Genomic DNA, 6,001 nt, shown 5'->3' with positions numbered 1-6,001 from the left:
TGAGAAGCACTGGTGATGTTTCATTTCCATATATAATGTTCATTACATGTACCTTGAAATCCATCAACCCACACTACATGATGTTCTTTTCTGGGTGATTCATTCTAAGGAATATATGTGTATACATATGGGATCAATCTCATTAAGATCAAATCTCTTACTCCAATAAAATACCTCTCTGAGTGGAGAAATGACTGAATCAAGTGGTATGGTATCATTTAGAAAGCTGTGAAAGAACTGAGTGCAATGAGATTGCATATGGGATTGGATTGAATCAACTTAACTGTTGCGTAAAAGTGATACCTGCCTGAGATCTGTCACCAGGACCAAAGTTAACTGCTATGTGGAGCAGACTCGTGACATCTCAAGTTACCTACTGCAATAGTTCACTGTGTAGTTACATAACGGCACTATTATCAATGTGCCTATATAGGAAACATCCTCAGTATATACCAGACAAGGTGCCAAAACATTCTTCTCACATACTAATTCAGATCAAACTATTTGGGTATTAATTTTGTGTAAACATGTGCCATTGTATTTTGAGAACACATTCATTTTGAAGTGTTAAAAGAAGTACTTTGTCTCGGCTTGGAAACTAAAGTTGAATGGTATTTCTTTAGCTTCCTGGTTGCAGCGTTGAGACTATCCAGCAAGGCTCTGTTGATAGCTTGTGTTCTCGTACATCTCAGGGGCTTGGCTCACATCTGCAATATAATCCTCTTATAGTGTTGTTCACAAATACAATGTGATCTTCATAACACAGCTTTTCTTGAACTTATGAAAGGTTTTTATCCATTTTCTTCATCTCTAAACATACCGGTACCTCATCTAATTGATTATGCTTTCAGAACATTTTACATTTACCAGTCATGTCATCTTTGCATAGTTCCATAGTTTGTGCCTGTCAGGTGTATTGCATATCACCATATTATTTCAATTGCTTCAAGAAGTCTTTGTTTATATGACGCCAACACTATTTCCTGGGAGTCTCGTGCAGGGCATACTTTGTCTTGATGACTTCTCTTCACAGGGCATTCATTGCTAACATACATTTCTCTATGAATAAGGCACTAGTTAATTTTGGTATTATATTTTAAATATTACATTTAACAGGAATTTCCTTTCATTCATTCTTGTTACCAAAATATCAAGGTGGTGAAAGAAATGATTTGTTGCCGTCACCCTGTGACTTGTTCTCTCTCAACACAGAGCTGACTTAACCTTGACCATGTTCAAGTTGTTACCACATGACATGGGTTCACTACTAAAGGAATTTGGACGACCTTTACGTTTGTATCGTGTCTATACAAGATTGTTATTTTACACTGTCAGATCCCCATCTTTATCTTAATAGAATTTTACTGCATATTTATGACCTGAATCTGTTGTTTTACTTCATGAAGTAGTAGTTTTTGAACCACTCTTGTCTATGCATATACAGCTGCGATAAAATTTAGCCAAAATGCAATAAAGTGATCCTTTGTTGATCATTAACAAACAGTATTTGGGATCCCCTTGATTACTGTTTTTGTTCATTTTGGTGTTTTTCCTCTTTCTGATCGACGAAATATGCTTAAGTCATCAGTGAGTACATTGTGTATACTCTATGTACATTGTATGTGTCGATGAAGACTTGAGGAAGTCAATACCTGTCATTTGTATATAACATATTCCTATTTAATCTCTCCTGTATACATAACATGAACAAAATGTTCAAAAACGTTTTTGAAGTGAACTTGTTTTTGTCAGTTATTTTATATAATAAATCTAGTAAATTTCACATCCTCTAGTTTGTTATGATTTTTTTAAAGATTCTAGTGACTTGGCATGGTCACTTGGTACTCCTAGCATGTTTGACTGTTTGAAACAATACTTTGACTGTCTGCTTAGTCTAGTGGAAGAGCGTCTGCCCTGAGGATGGAAGGTCCAGGGTTTGATCCCCATAAGAATAAGATGTTAATAGATGGTACTTGTTGTTACCCTGTCTGGCGGTCGGCATTCAGTTAACCCACACAACGTTTGTCTACACTCAGTTTACCCACACAACGTTTGTCTACACACAGATTACCCACACTACATTTGTCTACACTCAGTTTACCCACGCTACATTTGTCTACACACAATTTGACCACGCTACATTTGTCTACACTCAGTTTACCCACGCTACATTTGTCTACACTCAGTTTACCCGCGCTACATTTGTCTACACTCAGTTTACCCACATACATTTGTCTACACTCAGTTTACCCACACTACATTTGTCTACACACAATTTGACCACACTTCATTTGTCTACACTCAGTTTACCCATGCTACATTTGTCTACATTCAGTTTACCCACGCTACATTTGTCTACACTCAGTTTACCCACGCTACATTTGTCTACATTCAGTTTACCCATGCTACATTTGTCTACACTCAGTTTACCCACGCTACATTTGTCTACACTCAGTTTACCCACGCTACATTTGTCTACACTCAGTTTACCCACGCTACATTTGTCTACACTCAGTTTACCCATGCTACATTTGTCTACATTCAGTTTACCCACGCTACATTTGTCTACATTCAGTTTACCCACACTACATTTGTCTACATTCAGTTTACCCACACTACATTTGTCTACATTCAGTTTACCCACACTACATTTGTCTACATTCAGTTTACCTACGCTACATTTGTCTACATTCAGTTTACCCATGCTACATTTGTCTACACTCAGTTTACCCACGCTACATTTGTCTACACTCAGTTTACCTACGCTACATTTGTCTACACTCAGTTTACCTACGCTACATTTGTCTACACTCAGTTTACCCACATACATTTGTCTACACTCAGTTTACCCACATACATTTGTCTACACTCAGTTTACCCACATACATTTGTCTACACTCAGTTTACCCACGCTACATTTGTCTACATTCAGTTTACCCACGCTACATTTGTCTACACTCAGTTTACCCACGCTACATTTGTCTACACTCAGTTTACCCACATACATTTGTCTACACTCAGTTTACCCACATACATTTGTCTACACTCAGTTTACCCACATACATTTGTCTACACTCAGTTTACCCACGCTACATTTGTCTACATTCAGTTTACCCACACTACATTTGTCTACATTCAGTTTACCCACGCTATATTTGTCTACACTCAGTTTACCCACACTACATTTGTCTACATTGTTTACCCACGCTACATTTGTCTACATTCAGTTTACCCACGCTACATTTGTCTACACTCAGTTTACCCACGCTACATTTGTCTACACTCAGTTTACCCACATACATTTGTCTACACTCAGTTTACCCACATACATTTGTCTACACTCAGTTTACCCACATACATTTGTCTACACTCAGTTTACCCACATACATTTGTCTACACCCAGTTTACCCACATACATTTGTCTACACTCAGTTTACCCACATACATTTGTCTACACTCAGTTTACCCATGCTACATTTGTCTACATTCAGTTTACCCACGCTACATTTGTCTACATTCAGTTTACCCACACTACATTTGTCTACATTCAGTTTACCCACACTACATTTGTCTACATTCAGTTTACCCACACTACATTTGTCTACATTCAGTTTACCTACGCTACATTTGTCTACATTCAGTTTACCCATGCTACATTTGTCTACACTCAGTTTACCCACGCTACATTTGTCTACACTCAGTTTACCTACGCTACATTTGTCTACACTCAGTTTACCCACATACATTTGTCTACACTCAGTTTACCCACATACATTTGTCTACACTCAGTTTACCCACGCTACATTTGTCTACATTCAGTTTACCCACACTACATTTGTCTACATTCAGTTTACCCACGCTATATTTGTCTACACTCAGTTTACCCACACTACATTTGTCTACATTGTTTACCCACGCTACATTTGTCTACATTCAGTTTACCCACGCTACATTTGTCTACACTCAGTTTACCCACGCTACATTTGTCTACACTCAGTTTACCCACATACATTTGTCTACACTCAGTTTACCCACATACATTTGTCTACACTCAGTTTACCCACATACATTTGTCTACACTCAGTTTACCCACATACATTTGTCTACACCCAGTTTACCCACATACATTTGTCTACACTCAGTTTACCCACATACATTTGTCTACATTCAGTTTACCCACACTACATTTGTCTACATTCAGTTTACCCACGCTACATTTGTCTACACACAAATTACCCACGCTACATTTGTCTACACTCAGTTTACCCACACTACATTTGTCTACACTCAGTTTACCCACACTACATTTGTCTACACACAATTTGACCACGCTACATTTGTCTACACACAATTTGACCACGCTACATTTGTCTACACTCAGTTTACCCGCGCTACATTTGTCTACACTCAGTTTACCCGCGCTACATTTGTCTACATTCAGTTTACCCACGCTACATTTGTCTACACTAAGTTTACCCATCCTACATTTGTCTACATTCAGTTTACCCACACTACATTTGTCTACACTAAGTTTACCCACGCTACATTTGTCTACACTCAGTTTACCTACGCTACATTTGTCTACACTCAGTTTACCTACGCTACATTTGTCTACACTCAGTTTACCCACATACATTTGTCTACACTCAGTTTACCCACATACATTTGTCTACACTCAGTTTACCCACATACATTTGTCTACACTCAGTTTACCCACATACATTTGTCTACACTCAGTTTACCCACGCTACATTTGTCTACATTCAGTTTACCCACACTACATTTGTCTACATTCAGTTTACCCACGCTATATTTGTCTACACTCAGTTTACCCACACTACATTTGTCTACATTGTTTACCCACGCTACATTTGTCTACATTCAGTTTACCCACGCTACATTTGTCTACACTCAGTTTACCCACGCTACATTTGTCTACACTCAGTTTACCCACATACATTTGTCTACACTCAGTTTACCCACATACATTTGTCTACACTCAGTTTACCCACATACATTTGTCTACACTCAGTTTACCCACATACATTTGTCTACACCCAGTTTACCCACATACATTTGTCTACACTCAGTTTACCCACATACATTTGTCTACATTCAGTTTACCCACACTACATTTGTCTACATTCAGTTTACCCACGCTACATTTGTCTACACACAAATTACCCACGCTACATTTGTCTACACTCAGTTTACCCACACTACATTTGTCTACACTCAGTTTACCCACACTACATTTGTCTACACTCAGTTTACCCACGCTACATTTGTCTACACACAATTTGACCACGCTACATTTGTCTACACTCAGTTTACCCGCGCTACATTTGTCTACACTCAGTTTACCCGCGCTACATTTGTCTACATTCAGTTTACCCACGCTACATTTGTCTACACTAAGTTTACCCATCCTACATTTGTCTACATTCAGTTTACCCACACTACATTTGTCTACACTCAGTTTACCCACGCTACATTTGTCTACACTCAGTTTACCCACGCTACATTTGTCTACATTCAGTTTACCCACGCTACATTTGTCTACATTCAGTTTACCTACATTACATTTGTCTACACTCAGTTTACCCACGCTACATTTGTCTACATTGTTTTCCCACGCTACATTTGTCTACATTCAGTTTACCTACATTACATTTGTCTACACTCAGTTTACCCACACTACATTTGTCTACACTCAGTTTACCCACATTACATTTGTCTACACACACTTTACAAGGAGTTACCCAACCAAATTATATATCAGAGTATATTTATGGGGATGTCAATGATGACAGTACTGGCATCACTACACATCACATGACATCAACAATGACGTGTGAAATAATAAACGAAGCTGCAGCACATTACGTGTGTATTTGTTTGTAATTTCATCAACTTTATAATACATATCCTGATCTAAAATGAAAAAAACCAACAACATCAGTCACACTGTGTATGTTTATTTGTCCACTTCCCTATTGAA

The sequence above is a fragment of the Haliotis cracherodii genome, unplaced genomic scaffold (genome assembly GCF_022045235.1).
Source record: "Haliotis cracherodii isolate W230 unplaced genomic scaffold, xgHalCrac1.p SCAF_19, whole genome shotgun sequence".
Classification (NCBI taxonomy): Eukaryota; Metazoa; Mollusca; class Gastropoda; order Lepetellida; family Haliotidae; genus Haliotis; species Haliotis cracherodii.
Note: the sequence above shows the minus strand (reverse complement) of the source record.